Source organism: Gorilla gorilla, chromosome 9 (assembly GCF_029281585.2).
Source record: "Gorilla gorilla gorilla isolate KB3781 chromosome 9, NHGRI_mGorGor1-v2.1_pri, whole genome shotgun sequence".
NCBI classification, from domain to species: Eukaryota; Metazoa; Chordata; class Mammalia; order Primates; family Hominidae; genus Gorilla; species Gorilla gorilla.
Window position 1 is genome coordinate 133243801 of NC_073233.2, and position 18940 is coordinate 133262740.

Here is an 18940-nt window from a genome sequence, read left to right on the forward strand (position 1 = left end):
AGGCAGGATCCATCACTGACCTGCAGTCATTGGGGAGGGGAAAAGGCTTCGTACTTCAGCTCCCCCAGAGCCGGGCTAGATGCCCACAGCTGGGAGCAGAGGAGGCAGTGCAGCCCCCAGCTCTGGCTATGCTGCAGAGAAGCTTCCCCTTAGCTTCTCCTTAGCAGAAGCCATCCCAGAAACTCTCACCTTGCCTACTGCTTCCCCAGCCCTGCCCTGCCCTGCCCCGCCCTGCCCTGCCCCCGAGAGGACAAAAAACCTGGCAGAGATGTTCCGATGAGGATGCTCCTTGGACCCAGCCCCGGGGCAGCCCTGGCTGGACACTGGATTACCCCTGAGCAGCAGCCTCCTTAAGGGAAAAGGAGAATATTCCTTTCCTGACTTTGGGTCAGGAAAGAGAGTTGGGGAAAGGAATTTCCATGCAGCAGAAGCCCCAGGCAGGCTGGGTTCTGGCCAGAGGCTCTCACTGCTCCCCTTTGTGGCCAGCAAGTCACGCCCCTCTGGTCTTCCCAACCAGGAGCCGGACACAGTCCTCTCTAAGGCCCTCTCCTGCCCTTGGTTCTACCACAGGGTGGGCTGCAGTTACCCTCTGGCTGAAGCCTGCTCAGAGGGAGGCAGGAGGGTCACATGGGCCCACCCCTGCTCTCCACAGCATCCCCCTCTCCCCACCTCCTTCCTTTTCTCCTCCCTAGTAGGATAGATGGAGGCAGTGTGGAGAAATCCGAATAACTAATCAGAGTCCTCATTAACCCCCTGCCGGGATGCTCAAACATTCACTTTACTGTTTGTGAAGCAGGAAAAAAAAAAAAACCCACCTCTCTCTGCATTAAAATTGATGCGTTATTAATCCTTGTGCTCCCAAACTGGTGGGCGACTCCGCCTCCTGCCCGAGGCCCAGCCCGTGGGGTCTGCTACCTTGGACCGCTTGGACTTTCTATTATTTATTGGTCCAGTGCAGAGAGGCCTTCTCACAGGGAGTGGGCTTGGTGCCAGCACAGAGGCAGCTGTTTTGTTTTCTCCCTGGCCTGGCCGGTGGGAGGCCTTTGCTCAACCCCACCCCAGGGTGCAGCTGGCAGGCTGCCTTGCAGGGCTGGGAGGGCTGAGTGCATGGCAGCTAATGGTGTGTCTCTCACCAGATCTGAGGGCGTAGTGACCCGCTCCATGCTTCAGATGAGCCAGCCTGGGAGTGGGCAGCTTCTCAGTCCAGTGGTGGCTGGGCTAGAAAAGCCTTAGTGTTTGGCTCAAGTGCTGACTCTTTCTGCACACCCGAGACCACAGTGCCCCCATGGCCTCCCCAGTGCCACCCCCTACCCAGGGCTTAAAGCTGTTCTCTGGCTCTACACTACAAGCAGGTACCCTCACATTTACACCCCCTGTGTAAGAGCAGGAATCCACAAATATTTATCTTGTGCCTGACCTTGTAGCAGGAGCTGTGAGGATTCAAGGACATGTAAGGCGCAGTCTCTGTCCTCAAGGAGGCTGCGCTGGAGTGGAGGCAAAGATGTCCATACATAAGAGGACACCATTACAACAGCAAGGGAAGGATGGAGGACGGACCCGGGGAGTGCAAAAGGCTCCTTTGCGTTCTCATGGAGCCCATGATGGTGTGTGAAGGACGCATGGAGGGAATGAGACCTACTGTGAACCCCTCATTCCCAGCCAGTTGGTACTGACTCACCCCTCTTTAGTGGTCATCCATCCACCTGCCCCAATATGGACTTAGCCGCATCTGTTGCCTGTCTTGACCTGAGAACCCCCATCCAGTGCCAGGGCCTGTGTGAACTCTCTTATGTGGCCTTCTATGCACTGGGCCCCTAAAGACAGCTTTGCATGGAGAAGAAGCTGAAAGTGCAGGATAAGAAGAAAGAGGAATTTAATCCCTAGCTTCATCTTGAATTTCACTTACTGCATCGAGAAATGATCAGAGGTAGCCTTCCCAATCTTCGACTCGGTTCCTGAGGATGATCATTCCATTACAGGCATAAACTGGGAGACATCACAGGTTGGATTTCAGACCACCACAATAAAGACAATATGGCAATAAAGCAAGTCACATGAATCTTTTGGTTTCCCAGGGCATATAAAAGTTATGTTTACACTATACTGCAGTCTATTAAGTGTGGAATAGCATTATGCCTTAAAAAACAACATACGTACCTAATTTAAAAATATTTTATTGCTTAAAAAATGCTTATGATAATCTGAGCCTTCAGCGAGTCATAATTTTTTGCTGCTGGAGGGTTTTGCCTCAGTGTTGATGGCTGCTGGCAGATTAGGAGGGTAGCTGCTGAAGGCTGGGGTGGCTGTGGCAATTTCTTAAAATAAGACAACAATGAAGTTTGCTGTATTGACAGACTCACCCTCTCACAAAAGATTTCTCTTAGCATGTGATGTTGTTTGATAGCATTTTACCCACTGTAGAACTTTTTTCAAACTTGGAGTCAATTCTCTCTAACTTTGCTGCTGCTTAATCAACCTAGTGTATGTGATATTCTAAATCCCTTGTTGTCAACAATGTGCACAGCATCTTCACCAGGAGGAGATTCCATCTCAGAAAACTGCATTCTTTGTTCATCCTTAAGAAGCAATTTCTCATTCATTCAAGTTTGACCATGAGATTGCAGCAGTTCAGTCACATCTTCAGGCTCCACTTATTCTAGTTCTCTTGCTATTTCCACCACACCTGCAGCTATTCCTCCCACTGAAATCTTGAACCCCTCAAAGTTATCTATGAGGCTTGAAATCAACTTCTTCTAAATCCCTGTTAATGTTGATATTTTGACCTCCTCCCATGAATCATGAATGCTCTTCATGGCACTAGAATGGTGAATCCTTTCCAGAAAGTTTTTAATTTTCTTTTCTCAGATCCACCAGAGGAATTGCTATCTATGGCAGCAAGAGCCTTAACAAAATATACTCTTAAATAATAAGACATGAAAGTCAAAAGTATTCCTTGATCTGTGGGCTACAGAATGAATGTTGTGTTAGCAGGCACTAAAACTACATTAATCTCCTTGTACATCTCCATCAGAGCTCTTGGGTAATCACGTGCATTGCCAATGACTGGTAACATTTTGAAAGGAATCTTTGTTTCTGAGCAGTAGGTCTCAACATTGGGCTCAAAATATTCAGTAAACCATGCGGTAAACAGATGAGCTGTCACCCAGGCTTTGTTGTTCCATTTATAGAGTGCAGGCAAAGCAGATTTAGCATCATTCTTAAGGGTCCTAGGACTTTTGGAATGGTAAATGAGCCCTGGCTTCAACTTAAAGTCACCAGCTGCATTGGCCAGTAATAAAAAAGTCAACCTGCTTTTTTGTGGATTTGAAGCCAGACATTGACTTCTCCTTTCTAGCTATGAAAGTCCTGGATGGCATATTCTTTCAACATAAGGCTATTTTGTCTACACTGAAAAAATTTGTTGTTTACTGTAGGCTTCATCAGTGATCTTGGCTAGGTCTTCTGGATAACTTGATGCAGCTTCTATAATACATCAGCACTTGCTGCTTCACCTTGCACTTTTATGTTATAGAGATAGTTCCTTTAAACCTCATAAACCAACCTCTGCTATCTTCCAACTTTTATTTTTTAATTTTTTTGGAGACAGAGTCTTGCTCTGTCACCCAGGCTGGAATACAATGGTGCAATCTCGGCTCACTGCAACTTCTGCCCCCTGGGTTCAAGTGATTATCCTGCCTCAGCCTCCTCAGTAGCTGGGATTACAGGCACCCGCCATCATGCCTGGCTATTTTTTTTTTTTTTTTTTTTTGTATTTTTAGTAGAGACGAGGTTTTACCATGTTGCCCAGGTTGGTCTCAAACTCCTGACCTCAGGTGATCCCGCCTTGGCCTCCAAAAGTGCTGGGATTACAGGTGTGAGCCACCGTGCCCTGCCCCAACTTTTCTTCTGCAGCTTTCTCACCTCTCTCAGCCTTCATAGAATTGAAGAGAGTTATGGCCTTGCTCTGGATTAGGCTTTGGCTTTAGAGAATGTTGTGTTTGGTTTGATCTTCTATCCAGACCATTCAAACTTTTTCCATGTCAGCAATAAGACTGTCTCACTCACTTCTCTATCACGTGTTCACTGGAGTTGCACTTTAAACTTCTCTCAAGAACTTTTCCTTTGAATTCACAACTTGGCTGTTTGACACAAAGGCCTAACTTTTGCCCTATCTCAATGATATGGTTCAGCTCTTTGTCCCTACCCAAATCTCATTTCAAATTGTAATCCCTGCCTGTTGAGGGAGGGACCTGGTGGAGGTGATTAGATCATGAGTGAGTTTCCCCCATGCTGTTCTTGTGAAAGTGAGTGAGTTTTCATGAGATCTGATGGTTTATAAGTGTCTGGCGGTTCCCCTCACCCTTTTCTCCTGCTGTTATGTAAGACGTGCCTTGCTTCCCCTTCACCTTCCACCATGATTTTAAGTTTCCTGAGGCCTCCCCAGTCATGCTGAATTGTGAGTTGGTTAAACCTCTTTTGTTCATAAACTACCCAGTCTCAGGTATTTCTTTATAGCAATGTGAAAACAGACTAATACACTCAGTTTTTGACATGCCTCCCTCACTAAGCTTAATCATTTCTAACTTTTGATTTAAAGTGAGAAACATGGGACTCCTTTCACTAGAACACTTAGAGGTCACTGTAGGGTTATTAATTGACCTAATTTTAATATTGTTGTGCCTCACACACATGACATTTATTGATTAAGTTCACCATCTTATAGGGGTACATTTTACGGCACCCCAAAATAATTACAATAATAACATCAAAGATCACTCATCACAGATCACCATAACATATATAATAATGAAAAAGTCTGAAATATTGTGAGAATTACCAAAACGTGACACACAGACATGAAGTGAGTACCTGCTGTTGGAAAAATTGTACTGATAAACTTGCTCAATGCGGTGTTGCCATGAACCTTCAATTTGTAAAAAATGCAATATCTGCAAAGCACACCAAAGTGAAGCGCAATAAAATGAGATGTGTCTGTAATATTTTTAAGTGCTACCAGGTGCTGGGGTTTCAAGAGGAGCAAAACAAGCCTGGACTCTTGTCCACATGGAGTTTTATAGCCTAATGGAGAAAACAGGCATTACTCAAATAATCACATATAATATATAATTACAACATTAATTAAATTCTCAAACTGAACTAAGAAATGCATATAACAAAGGAGGCTTACCTGAGAGGTCACTGTAGCTCCCCTGAGGAAGTGACTCTTGAGTTGAGATGTGAAAGCAAAGCAGGCTATTACTAGTTAAAAGGGAATGAAGAAAGAGCACCTTCTAGGAACATGGGTAGCTTGTGCAAAGGCCCTGTGGTGGGAAGAAGCATGGCTTGTTTGAGGGAAAAAAGGCCTGGGTGGATGGAGGCCAAACAGCAAGCTAGATGAGGCTGGAAAGGTGGGAAGGGCCAGACTGACCTTCTAGACCATGGTAAAGATTTTGACGTTGATCTCAAGAATGGGAAAGCCATATTGTGCTTGAAACAAGGGAGGTATAACCATGTAGTAGAATATTTGCACCTTCAAAAAGATCTTTCTAGCTGTTTAAAGGAAAACAGATGGAGAGTGTCAAGAATGTTAAATGGGTCCTCATATCCCTTGCTGTTTCCTGTCTCCCATTTTAGTGAGCAGAAGTCTATAGAATGTTCCGGTGCTTTATGAAAGGAGATGCATATTTAAATTCTGGTTACCCAGTATTCAGTCTAAAGTGGGAATCTAGGAACCACAGAAATAAGCTATAGCCCTTGAATTAGCACCCCTCCTTTTCTAACACAGCAGAGATTCAGGAGGTTACGACCACTTTGATCATTATAGACCCAGGACTGAGATGTACATGGTACCCTGTAGAACAAGAGATACATCCTAGGATCAGTGAGACCAGATGTCAGGAGGGAAAGTAGGAGCTGAGAGGATGAATGGGCTGGGCTTGGAGGAACAGGAGGGTGGGCAGCAGGGGAGCCAGAGATGCAGAAAGGTGAGGTGACTCCTGGTGTTCCAGGTACTGAAACGCCCTGTCAAGCTAGGCATACAGGCTCCATGAGACACACACAAGCCTGCAACCTCCATTGGCTGCAAGCACCTCCTCCCCATTTAGCTAATGGCTCCTCTATCCTCTGTTATTCCAGCTTGCTACTCTTAAAGAAACTGCTTGTGTCTAGCTTCGGACCAGAGCCCTTCTTTCACCTCAACAAATATGAATTGATCACATTTGCTGTGTAAAGATGCTCTGAGGGTCAAAAAAATCCCCACACTGCCCTTGCCCTTAAACGTGCTGCCTCCTGGAGGGAGGTGGATATGTAAACAGTTAACCCTTAGGAGGCAGGATGACAGAAGCACTCCATGCTGGCAACCACACAACCTGCTTTGCCTGACATGGTCTCAGTTGCAACCTGTAGTTGCTGTGTAATTAGTCATTGTGCTCTCTTTCACTCTCAGAATTACTCCAGTTTGGATGATATATTGTGGGGTCATCCTAACAATGTGCCATGGCTATAAAGAGCTATGAGCAATTCTTTGTAGCAATTCAGGAGGCATCACAGAATAAATAACATTTGAGCTGAGTCCTTGAGGAAGAGCTGTATTTCAACTATTAGAGTACGGAAAGAGGGCATCCCAGTCTTGGAACAAGCAAAGGCCTGGAGGTATCTAAAAGTGGAATCTGTATAGGAGAGGGTGAGTATAGTTTAACTATAACCCAGAGCAGAGATCAGCAAACTTTTTCTGTAAAATTTCGAACAGTAAATAGTTCAGGTCTTGTGTTGCAACTGCAATCATCCCTCGGTATCTGTGGGGGACTGATTTCAAGACCACCCACGGATACCAAAATTCACAGATGCTCAAGTCCCTTATATAAAATGGTGTAGTATTTGCATATAACCTACGCACATACTCCTGTATACTTTAGATCTCTAGATTACTTATAATACCTAATACAATGTAAATGCTGTGTAAATAGTTGTCCTACTGTATTGTTTAGGGAATAATGACAAGAAAAATGTCGGCACATGTTCAGTACAGATTAAATTTTTTTCCCAAATATTTTCTATCTGCAGTTGATTGAATCAACAGATGTGGAACCCACAGATACGGAGGGCTGACCATGTTCAACGCTGTCATCACAGTGGGAAACAGCCATAGACAATAGTAAACAAATGGGCGTGGCTGTGTTCTAATAAAACTTTAATTACAAAAACAGGCAGCCTCAGGATTTGGCTTGTGAGTTTATGTCTTAGTCCTTTTGGGCTGCTGTCACAAAATACCTTAGACTGGGTAATGTATAAAACACTGGAATTTATTTCTCACAGTTCTGGAGATTTGAACTCAAAGATCAAGGCATCAGCAGATTCAGTGTTTAGTGAGGGCTCCTTTCTCATAGACGGGACCTTCTATGTGTCCTCACACAGGGGGTGGGCAAAACGAGCTCACTCGAGCCTTTTTTATAAGGGCACTAATCCCATTGATGAGGGCAGAGCCCTCATAAATTAATCACTTCCCAAAAGGCCCCATCTTTTAATAGCACCACAGTGGGGATCAGGTTTCCACGCAAATTTTGGAGAGGCACATTCAGACCATAGGGTGTGGTTTGCCAGCCCCTGACCTAGCGTCCTTGAAGGAGAGTCATAGGCTAGAAGTTAGGTAGGAGCCATGTCATGAAAGGTCTCGAATACCTGCACTGAAGATGTGTCTTATTCAAAAAAAAAAATGTATATATATGTTTTTGAGCATAGGAATGGGTGATCTGAGGTCGTAGGGTTTATTGTCAGAGTTTAGAGGGTACTGGAGAAAAATGGGGAACAGCAGTGCAGAGAAAGACCGAGCTTTGGGAAGCATATCCAAGTGCCGGTAGCCATCCCTCCAGACTCTGCCCTTTTGTTCTACAGCCCCCTCCACTCCCTGTCCTCTTCATCATTATGAGAGTGCTGAGGGACCTTGTCCTCTCTTATGCAGACACAGTCACAAGGTGCTGTCCTCTGCGTTTTCCATGAAGTGAAGCCCACTAATGACCACCTTCCCCGCCCCACCCAGGATGGCGCTGCTCTCGTGGGGGTTTAATCCTGATGAGCCCAGTGGCTCCTGGGCAGCATCACGCCCAGAACTCCCCATGGATGATGACACCCTCACTGCTGAATCACTGTGGCAGATGCTTGGCTGCAGAGCTGGAAGGGGGAGCAGTTAGTCATCCGCCATCACCCCTGTGTCCCCCAGATCCCCCAGAGTGTGCAGGTCAGCTTTCCGTTGAATATCCCAATAGATCCACTTGATATTTCAATATTGATTATTTTTGTGACCTTAGCCGAGACAGTTAAGTCTCAGTTTTGCTTATTCTGTCTGTAAAATGGGTATATTGATACCAGCACTGCCAACCTCACAAAGTTACAGTGAAGCATAAACAAAAAGTCAATGGATGGGAGTGGACATGCTTTGGGTTGTATACATCATCTTGCAGATAACCCCGGTACATAAAGTCTTGTTAACACTGGACCAAGGCAGAGCAAGGAGTCCCCTGATGCAGACCATGGTGGAAGGGACCATCTGGTCCTAACCTCACTTTGCAGATGGAGAAACTGAGGCCCAGAGCAGTGACGTGCTGATGCAGGAGAGTTATGGATGGAGGCCAGGTATCTTGGCTCCCCGTGCGTTTCCAGCATCCGTGAGTTTCTCGGTGCCAATTTTGTAAGTACAGGGATCCTGGGCTCTGCTTTGAGCCCAGGTCAAAATCACCATGGCTGGAAGGGAAGTCCTAACTTTCAGATGTCCTTTCAAATCCCAACTCTTCACAAACAGCCTAGGGAGAAAGGCATTTTAAATAAAATGCTTTTTACCATGCCTTCCACTTCTGAAATTCATTTCTCAGCAGTATCTGAATGAGAATTTTACAGACATTTCATTTCCCTTCCTTGTTGCCTTCCTTTGCTGTCCTCCAGGAGCTGGTTATGACTGAAACCTCTGCAAGGCACAAGGTGTAAATCTTCCCTGAGTGGGAGCTATGCCCCGGGGTGCAGGTCATCGGATTGGCACCATCTCCATAAGCGGTGTGGTCATCACAGGAGGAAATAGAGCCCTGAGAAGGGCAGGGAGGCACAGAGAGATTAATTTCTTCAATGTCATGCTTCCTCTGCGTTCCTTAATAACGAAAATTTACATGTGTGGGGAAAATCGCAATTTCTCCTGGAAGGCATGGAAGGGAAAGTCAGAGAGAGCCTTCCGACTGTTTTGCAAGTGGGTGTGAGCCTAGGGCTCTGTATCCATCTGACCTGGAATCTTCTGACTGCTTACTGTGTGTGGCATGACCCTGAACTGGAATCTGTGCCTTTGTGTGTCTGTGACACTGTTTCTGGGGTTGTGTGTGTGTGTGTGTGTGTGTGTGTGTTGTCACTGCTGTCTTTGTGACTGTGTAGATCAATGTGTGTTTCTTTAAAAAAATATATATCTCATTTCCTGCATAAATTACTCCATGTAAAAGGCCATCCGGAGCTCAGTTCCTAGCATCCTTTTTCAATAAAGCAATATTATCAGAGCCTGGTCCCAAAACTAGTCCCAAGAGAGGCTTTTCCTAGATTCTTTGTCAAATGAAATGTCACCGACTCACCAAATGATGAGAAGAAGAATTCTTCTTGTTTATTTCCCAAGAGAGGCAGAACAGAAGCAGCTCACCCTCTTTATAGCTTTTCCTGGACTAGATAGGCAGGTGGACTCCACCCTTTCCCTTCACCCCTGAACCAGTTTTCTTTGGGCCAGTCGCTTAACTTTCTAACCTCAGTTTTCCCTTTTTAAAAATAGGACTAATAATAACTACTTTCCAAAGTTGCTGCAAGGCTTAAATAATAAATTGGATAATATGGTTCTTCGTAAAGGAGATCAGCATGTGGTGTGTTATACACTCCACATGTCCTCTGCTGAATATATACATGTATTTACTCCTTTATCCAGCAAATATGCTGAACACCTTATATGTACAAAATACATCTTAGGCTCTGGGGAGCTCTATAGGCTCGAGATTCCATTTAGGATTATATAATCAAGTGGGGTGGCAGAGTAGTACCCAGACGATCACAATGTGGCTGGCTAAATGTGAAGAGAACTGTGCATAGGATGCTGTAAGTGGCTGGAACGGTCCTCGTGCAGCCTGTGGAGGATGCAGCAGCCCCCAGAGAGATGGATCAGGAGGGAATTGCTGAGCTGAGATGTGGCCGTGGAGATGGAAAGGAAGAAAATGTAGCTCACTCTATCTGGTGGCAGAGGCAAAAACAAACAGATTGTACCAAGATGCACTTACCTTCACCTGCTTCTGGAGAGAGCCATTGGAGCTGGGGAGCCTGCTTGGAACCCAGAGTCATCAAGCAGGCTGGCTTGGGGAGACAGCAAGGACTCAGAGGCTGAGGGTCTGACCACTGGGGAAAGGGATGGGAGGGGAGGAGTGAGAGAAGGAGGCTAGGCTGAGTTTTGTAAGGAAAGTAGAGACAAGCAGGGCCTTGCAGAGATGTTCAATGTCAAAGTCTTCTGATGGGGCTGAAGGTTCCCCAAATAAGAAAATCCTGCTGGGCAAGTGAAAGGCTTCTTCTAAAGTCCCTTTCAAGTGGGCTGGTCTTAGCTGAATTAAAGCGGACATTTGCTTTTCATGATGCATTCCCAATTACCAATCTCTCCCCCAGGCCCCTTTCTCCAGAAAGAAAATCTGTGACTGGCCAAACTCTGCCCAGGTCTCTTGACTGCTTCTGGCGTTCCTGCTTATCCATTCTTTCCCTCATTTAATAGATGCACGTTGATCCTGATGCTAGGCCAGGGCTGGAAGTGCACGGTGAGGAATACAGAGTCCCTGCTCTCTGGAAACTCAGAGCTTAGTGGGAGGGACACACCTAGGAACAGATAATTCAGTGACACAGACTGGAGTTCATGGCTAACGACTTTGGACTTTGTCTTGGAGATATGGTCCCAGGTATTAGGGGAGCAGAAAGGAAGGAATGACAGACACCCTGTATGGGGCTCAGTGGCCATGAGAGAAAATCTAACAGAGCCCAGTCTCAGAGGATGAGTAAGATTCTGCTAGATGAGATCTAAACAAGTTATTATTGCTATCATTGTCACTAATGACAATAGTCATCATTTATGAAAGGCTCAGTCTACGTCATTGCCAAGCCCTTTGCTATCTGCTAAGCATATCACACATCTACTGTAATACCATCAAATCCCAGGAAGCATCCTGTGAGTTGGGTATTATTGTAACCATTTTACAGAAGTAGGAAAACTGTGACTTATACAGCTAGGAAAACGGAAACCTAGGATTGGAATTCAAGGTTGTCTGACTTCACCTTTCCACCCATTGTATTCTCTCTCCCACATTCACTTAGTGTTACTGCAGGAAGCATGCAAAATAATACATAGTTTAGTCAACAGCTCTCAATTCAAGAACACATTGAAATATAAAGAACTGTAATACCTTTGGCAATGAATAATAATAACTAAGTAAGCAAACCATCAACTGAACTGGTTCAGCATTGATCTGATTTAATATTTTCTAGTAGCAGCTCCTCTTCATGTGACAGGAACAATACTTTCCATGATCTCCATGGGTACAGTACTCACCTAGGTATGTATGGAAGGAATAAGAGAAATATGAAAGTCTCACAATCAAAAGTTTATGATGACATCGAGGGGAGATTAAGATTCACGCACAAAGCAAGGGCTCACAAAATTGAGTAAGATCAAGGGTCAGTAATAGGGTGAGGAGGGCAAGAGGCTGAGTTCATTCGGCTGCAGAAAGGCAGGACTTGAGCTGGTCTTTGCAGGTTAGATGGGACCTGGACAACAGAGGAAAGGGAAGCGTGGCAGGTGGGCCAGGGAACTCACACAGGGGGTGTGCTTGGCTGTGAGGCAGTGGCAGCCCGGACTGGCTGGAGAAAAGGTTCAGATTTGAAAGTGGTGGGGGATTAGGTAAGATTGGTAGGGTCAGGCTGATTATGAAGGGGAAGAATGGAAGCTAAGAAACCTCAATTTTGTCTTTTAGGCCCTGGCAAGCCATTATAGACTTTTGAGCAGAGGAGAAACACCATAAACAAGTCGATGAATTATTTTAGCTTCCAAAGAGCCCCTCTCTTTCTAGAGGATTGGCATCTGGTGTCTTTGAGATCAGTCTCATTGCCTTGGTGAAACTTGAGGCTTTCCCTGGGATGACAGTTGAATTTAACAGCCAATCAAGCATCATCAGAGAATGAGATCAGAGAATGCCACACTGTCAGGTCCAGCCCCTTGTTTATAGGTGGCAATGGTGAAAACCAATAATGATGAGGAGGAAACAGAATTTAAACCGGTGGCATGCTTCATCCAACATCACAGAGCAAATGTGTGATGAAGCTGGTCCTGGCTGCCACACCTCCATAGCTCACCCCCGCCCGCAGGGAGTTGAAGCCTGAGGATTCACAAACATCAGCTATTAGGGACTGCTGGCGTGTCCGTGTAGGCAAACCACACTTTCATCACTGCACTCATGGAAGAAGAGGCCCTCAGTGGGCTCCAGAGTGAGAACAGATGCTTTTTTAGGCTCTTGGGCCAACTGGGACAAAAACCTTGGTGTTTTATGCTCCTGAGATAGATACCAGAGTGGGGTAACCTTCCCAGAGTGGACAGGGGACAAGCCTTTGGTTTGGGTCTCTGGCCACAGATTCCAGAGGCTCGGTCTTCACTTATCCAACTCATCTGCAAAAAGCCTAAGCACAAGTTGGCGAAACAGGCAAAGGTGATCTGTGGGGAAGCCAGCCCATGTCCATAGATGGGTCCAGTAGAATGAACTTGGATAGGCAGAGAGAGGCCTGTGGGAGCTACAGTGCTGGAGGTGGGGAGGTCGTGAGGACAGAGGAACTTTATCTTCAATGTGAAGCTCTTGCTTCCTTTCTTGTCCCCTGAACCATCCGGGTCATTGGGTCACACAGCCCTGTGTCTTCCCATCCTTCCATTTCTCTCTGATTTTCTGTCTGCATCTGTGGCTTGGCCCTGCCTGCTGTGCTGCTTATTAGCTTTCAGAGAGGAAGAGCTCTGCATGGTGACAAAAAGGAGATTGTTGGGTCCCTCTGCCTGCAATCTAGAAAGGGGCACACAGCTTGAGTGTGGAGGGCAAGAGGAGGGTTGGAGACTGGGAGGATGGCCGCGGCCATCAGGGGTCTTCTCCTCCCTGCCGTCCTGGCTCTCTGTCATGTGAGTGGTCCCCCTTGTGCTTGGTGGAATTGCTGGCAGTGACAGGAAGGAGATTACAGACTGTATTTGTGCCTTGTAGCTTTCTGTAGGCTGTTGGGAAACAAATGGAACTCGGCAGTTGTCAGTTCTGGGAAGGAGAATTCCAAGTGTATTGTAGCCCTGAAGCGGTGCCCTGTGTGGGGGCATGCTGGTGTCACCTCTGATCGTCCTTCCTCTCTCAAATGTGTGTTTTATTCCCAGAGTGGAGAACAGGGTCAGCTTCTTTCCCTAATATTGGAGTGATTCCTCTCTGAGTTGTAGCTCCTCTGTGTTGTCTTGGGGTGGGGGCAGCAGAGGCTCAGCTAGAGCAGAAAGACAAGGAACACATAGCTATGGCAGGATGTCGGAGGGAGCCCTAGAACCCCAGTGCCAGGAGGGACACAATGAAAGAGACAGAGGCTGGAGGCCACACCAGGCAGGCAGGGCTTCCTCCCCTCCCCAGCCCTGACCCTGGCCCTGAGCCTTGCTCTGGCCATTGTGGGATCTGGAGGCTGACAGTCAGAAGTAGCATCACACACACATTGTAGGTGGCAATTATTTCTTTACCTTCTATTTTGCCCACTAGACTGTAAACACCTAGAAGACAGGGAGAGAGCGGGGGAGAGAGAGAGAAAGAGAGAGAGTGAGTGAGAGAGAAAGAGAGAGAGTGAGTGAGAGAGAAAGAGAGACAGAGACAGATAGTGTGTGTGTTTTGTCTTTGATGCCCAGGCCCCAGCACAAGGTAGATTCTTAATACATGGGGACTAAATTGAAGCAATTTGTACCTTCCCAGAACAGGGCAGGAGGGAGTAGTAAAAAGCTACCAAAGAACAGATCTGTCATTTACCAAGTCAGCCTCAGACACCCAGAAAAGACTGAAGTTAGCAAAGCTCCCAGGATTGACCCACCCCACCACTCAGGGCACAGCCGCCTCTGCCTCTCCTTCCGGGAGTGCAACATTAATTTAGCACTTACTACTGCAAGCACTCTCTTTGGATTGGTAAGAAATAGAAGGGCAAAGAGAAGCAGAGAGCTTGAGAGAACAAAATGTCTGGAGTCAGAAGACACACCACTTGCTGGCTGTTTTCTTAGGCAAGCCCTGTGCTTGACTTTCCTAAGCCTCATTTTCCACATCTACAAAATAAGAGCAACTACCTGGCAAGGGAAAGGCATCTCTCATATGCTGCTGATAGGATGTAAATGGGTGTGACCTTCCTGCAAGTAATTTGTAAAAATTCCTTAAGATGAACACACCTTTGGACTTGGCAATTCCACATCCAGAAACTTATCCTAAGAAAATGATCAAGTCTGGAGCAAGAGTCCACTGCAAGAAAAGTCATTATATGTTTATAATAGCAAAAACTGGAAATAATCTAAACAACAAATGTGAAGAATTTGAGTAATTATAGTATACCCATAAATGGAATGCCATAATCATTAAAATTATAATATATTTTCCTCCTACATGAAAAGGTGTTTATGATATGTTGTTAAATATAAAAGGCTATTTAGTGAACAGTATGAAAATGTGATACTGCTTTTAAAAAAGAAGCATTTTACTCCAAATATTAACTGTAGCTTATATTTGTATTGTAGGATTGCTACTAACTTTTTTCCTCTTATTTGTCTATTTTTTACAAGAAGCATTTGCTATTTTTTAAAGGTAACAAAATCATCATATTAAAATACCTACTTTTAAAGGTTGCTTTAAGAGTTAAAGAAGATATTACACATGAAAGTACTTTGTGAACTGAAAAAATTATACAGATTTAAGATAGGACTTCTGCCCATGAGAAGCTTATAGTTTGGAAGGAGATGAAAGATATCTAAGATAACCATAGCATGAGACAGGATGTGACTAGAGCTTTCAGAGAATGACAAGCAGCATGTTATTTGGAAGCACAGAGGAGGAAAAATTACTTCTGGCTGTGGAGGTAGCAGCCAGAATGTTTGCGTGAACACTGAGGAATGGTTCAGGTAGAAATATCTGATCAGACAGAAATATAGAATCGGGCATTGAGGGGAGTGGGAAGTTGTGGACAGGTTTGGAGAATGGCAAGTGTTGTGAGTGGTTGGAGAGTAGACAGCCATGGTGCAGGGTGGGAGATGAGTCTAGAAAGGCAGTCGGGGCCAGCTGCTTTCTAGACAATGAGCAGATGTGTGTTGAAGGCCTCCTCTGAGCAGGAAGTCATTGTACTTCTGGGGGAGGTGGTGCCACAGCTGTAAGCCCATCACAGGTGTGAGGCACTCACGGCTGTGTCGGCAGTGCCTGGCATGGATGAGACCTTGAAGAGCATGAATGAAGTCACCTGTCCCGGTAGCTCTGCCTGGAAGCAGCAGTGCAGGGGTGCGCTGTGGGGCCGATGGTGGGAAGGAGGAGCATGGAGGGGAGAAGGGCCCTTTGTAGCTTGTGCAGCTGGGGATAGAAAGGAGGGAAGATATCTTCAGCCCTGATTGGAAGAGGATGAGAAGTGGGATAGTGATGGGGGAGTGAAAAGGAGATGAGGCTTGGAGGAGGGAGGAATCAAGCATATCTCCCACGTTTGCTGCTGGGGTGGCCACAGAACCGGGAGTCGGTCACAGAGTTCACAGACGAGGTCACGTGGAGGAGAAGCCTGGTGCAGGGAATAAGCTAGGAGTAACTGGACCATGATGATGCCTGTGAGCTGGTCCTGATCTCTTGGGCTCTTCCCAGGGGCTGCCCAGGGCAGGCAATGGCTGGTATCTCTTACGTCCTCTTGGGAGGAGCCTGGGGTGCAAAGAAGGGAGGGGTTTTTGTTTTAATCCAGAGAGCTTTTGTTAATGGAAATTCACAAACCACCCTGCTTATCCTTGCTTCCTTCAGCTCATCCCACTTCCCAGCACCCTTGGCTTCCTCTCTTCTGCCACCAGGAATTCAAACCTCCCTCAGGATCCCGGATGCTGTCTGTCTGCCACCCTCACCTCCCAGCAGTGCACACACACAAACACACACACACATACACGCACACACCAGAAGGGAGGTGAGAAAGTCTCATTGTTCAGGCAAATGTCTAAATTTCCACCACCCCACCACCACCACCCCTTGCAGCTCCCGGCCTGGGCCACTGTTTAGCTCCTCCTGTTGTCATGTCACTGGTTAATTACATTCTTTACTGAGGTGCAAATCTGTTTTTACAGGGAGAGTAAGATGGTGTTAACTAGGAAGAAACTGTTGATGTTAAAGATGCATTTACCTCTGGTGTAGGGCAGGCCCTCCTGGCCAGCGGTTCTCCCGATGCTGCTCTGAAAGTGCCGCCCAGGCCTCAGAGCAGCCCCCTCCCCCGACCCTGCCATCCTGGCTCCAAGCACAGCCTCACTGAAGTCCAATTAGCAACTCAACCACAAGGAGAAATTGATGGGACTGTTTGAGGAGTGTCCGGCCAGACCTTATGGCTGTGCTGACCACCCAGCCTCCATTTGCCAACGCCATGGTCCATTTCAAATGTTGAGAAACAAAATTAATTCACTTTAACCTAAAAATAAAAATAAGTCATGCAGCCAAAGCCAGCTTGAGGCCACAGGTTATCCTTTACTGCTAAGTGCTGCTTTAGGCCCATTCCCCTGCGACTCTTCCTCCCTGCTGCCCTGGACACCTCCCCACCCACCCTAACCCCTGAGTGTCTCTCCAGACCCCAGTCGAAGCCTGCTATCATTTGGATCTGCAACTTATCCGCACGCCTGGCAAATCTACCACTGTCCCCCCTTCCTCTGAGTTTCCCCACAGCCTTAATACAAGATGTCAGCTGTGGTCTTCCCAGCACCGCAGAAATCACTCACAGGCACCTGTCCACACTTGGGGGAGAGGGCCGCAGGAACTCCTGGTTCAGGAAGCCAGAAGGACAACAATAGGGCGTGTTCAACAGTGACCAGATCATGTTCAACAGTGACCAGGGCCTGGCTACAGTGGCTCCATGGGCCTTAGTGACCACATTGAGAGAGAGTTGAATGGCAAATACAGGAGAAATGGCTGCAAGGGAAATTACAGAATAGAGGACATCCTGGAGAGGCCTGGAGAGGGGAGAACACAGCCCGGAAGCCCCTCTTCTCTGACCACCCCTGCACTTCTTGCCTTCCCTGCTGAGAGCTGCTCTACCCTTTTTTGCAGGTGCTTTGGCTCTAGCAGACAGGAAGAAATTCTGGCCCAGCTGGAAGTAGAAAGAGGGGAGTGAGTCTCCTGAGGACCATCTCAGAGGCCCCAGGATCACCCGAACAGTAAGAAATGCTCTTCTGTCCTTTAACATATAGTTACACCCCCCAAGCAGGATATCTTTTCTTCTGAAGGCCTCTAGAACGAGCTCAGAACATGAGCTGACACTTAACATGAACAACCTTGAAAGCCAATCATTGTGTGATTATTCTCATGTCTTCATGTCACCTCCTTAGCTCCTTGAGGAGGAGGGCTGGGCCTTATTCCTGTCTCTTTTCATCTATTCTGTGAACAATAAATGGTTCTGTGAACAATAAATGGTGGTTGATACAGATGGGTGGGGCCTTGCTTGGTATCAAGATGATGATCACATTTGTACCGCCCTCTGGAGCAAACATTATCACCCATGAATGACCTGGTGGTGGCGGGGTGGGGTGGGGGGGTTCCTTAAAAATGCAGTTCCAGGACCCCAAAGCCAAAGCTTCTGATCCTTTGAGTCAGGATTAGGACTCAGGAACCTGCACCCCAAATCTTTCTGATGCATGGAAACTGCATTCCAGGTGTTTCTGATGAACTCTGAGAAATGGTTCTTTTGAATGTATAAAGCATTTTGAATAGAGAATCTCATTTAATCCTCTTATCAGATAGGGTTTTTTAAATCCCCTTAAGTAACTTCATGATCCCACAGACATAAGTATCAATATAGGCAGGGATGTAGAAATCCAGTTATCCAAAACAACCCTTTTTTCTTTCCAGTATGCCATGATAAGGGCTGGATCTGTTATGGTGAGATTGGGCCCCAACTCCAAAGGACCTTGCCCAGGATTTTGTAAGTTTCCCTGATGTCTTAGGGCCACCATGATTTTACAGTTCATCAGTCTCCATTTTGGCCGCAGAAATCATTGCCAAATTCCTCACAAAGCTGGTTTCCCTGCAGAGAGGGAACGAGGGAGAGTTAATCACAAAGATGAATGTCCCTTTGCCCAGCTCTCCAAGCAGCTAGTTAGTCTATTTAGAGGTCCACATGTCTGAGGACAGACTGGCAACAATGCTCGTCCTTCTTCCTGTCTGGGGAGCTCTGTGTTCTAGGTACAACGAGGGGTGGGTGGCATGGGAGAGCTGTGGCTCCTCGCGGTGGAAGCTGAGGGGAAGGTATCTATGCAGGTCAAGTCTTTGATGAGTGTGGGTTGGGCGATGCCCGTTTCGGGGGGCAAGTTGAGCCTATTCAACATTTGGAGTCTGTGTAGCAGAGTGATGTCACAAGGAGTTCACTGTAGACAGCAGCTGTGGGCAGGGATTGAAGAAGATGGGAAGAAGGTACAAAAAGGGACAAGGGTTCTACACCTGCTGAATCCGTGTGAAGTGTGCTGATGCCCAAGTTCAGTGGCTTTCTCTGGGACTGAGAATAGAACTGAGGCTCTTCTGCTGAACTCTCCTGTAGAGTCCTATTTCTCTGCAGGCTGAGGCTGTGGATGCTGGAGTCCAAACAAGCCAGTCTGAGCCTGGGAGAATGGAGGTGTTCCTGCCATCACCTGCATGGTAGAATATGGGTAACA

The 18940-nt window shown here is 46.6% G+C and overlaps 1 protein-coding gene across 7 annotated transcripts in view; it reads left to right on the forward strand.

Moving 5' to 3' along the window:
* PKNOX2 (PBX/knotted 1 homeobox 2) overlaps positions 1–18940 on the forward strand; it is a 267659-nt gene that overhangs the window by 149183 nt on the left and 99536 nt on the right. For 5 of the 7 annotated variants that reach the window (XM_055356316.2, XM_031016199.3, XM_055356317.2 and 2 more), the window contains one exon: positions 17343–17449. The exons of 1 other annotated variant lie outside the window; for it this stretch is intronic. The gene's annotated coding sequence lies outside the window, so the exon portion shown is untranslated. Of the gene's footprint in view, positions 1–17342; positions 17450–18140; positions 18214–18940 lie in introns of all 7 variants that reach the window. One more of the 7 variants, XM_031016196.3, reaches the window with a different exon arrangement.